At 49.9% G+C, this 786-nt stretch overlaps 1 pseudogene; it reads right to left on the bottom strand.

Annotated features, from left to right (window-relative positions):
* LOC119585892 overlaps positions 1-382 on the bottom strand; it is a 6845-nt pseudogene extending 6463 nt beyond the window's left edge.
* Between the last annotated feature and the right edge of the window lie 404 nt (positions 383-786).

The following is a 786-nucleotide window of genomic DNA, read 5'->3' as shown; positions in this document are numbered from 1 at the left end:
CAAATGGCTTTAACTATCAAGCATGCCGGGTGCAGACTTGGGTCTGGTTTCTTAAACTCACACTAACCACCAGCAATTGTGATTCACTAGCACGTTTTGGGAGACGATTTCACAATTCTCGAACACCCTAATCACAGTGTTTTAAATGCGATTACACCCCCATAAACACTGAGCACGGCAAAACACTAAGCACCAAGAAGACAGGATCACTGGATCATCCTGAGTTGTGAGTGGCACTGACACAAGCAATCCGACGGAGGAGACTGGCTCCGGCAGAAAGAGGCTGTATTACCTGCAACGGCGGACGCGGCCAAGGCAGCGAAGATGAGCACGAAACGCATGGCGTCGACTCACACTGTCGTATGACAGGTCTAGTCGGAGCTCCACTGGCTGCCTTCCCTCGGTATCAGCCTGCTTATATATCAGGGCAAAGGGGGCACGGGGGGCGGCACACATGGCAGGGTCCAGCCTCGCTCGCTTCGGCTGTGCCCGCTTCACCACTCCGCGCATAACTCTTTTTATCTTAATGTTTCGCTCATTTCCTGGCCTTTGAATCAGACATAGCGCGCGTCGTAGTGATATGGAAAGAAATGTAGAATTGTGATAGATACTTTTCCACTTGTTAACGACTACTGGTCATGTGTCATTCTACGACGATTACTTACCTCCCTTCGCCCTCCCTGCCTCGATACCCTCATTTAGGCTAATCCGCAATTGCCCTAAAGTCAATTCGTTCTTACCGACTGAATGCAAAACGCCGCAAAACACTATAGACCACCTTTTGAA

The sequence above is a fragment of the Penaeus monodon genome, chromosome 20 (genome assembly GCF_015228065.2).
Source record: "Penaeus monodon isolate SGIC_2016 chromosome 20, NSTDA_Pmon_1, whole genome shotgun sequence".
Classification (NCBI taxonomy): Eukaryota; Metazoa; Arthropoda; class Malacostraca; order Decapoda; family Penaeidae; genus Penaeus; species Penaeus monodon.
This window is presented reverse-complemented; position numbering and strand designations above follow the sequence as displayed.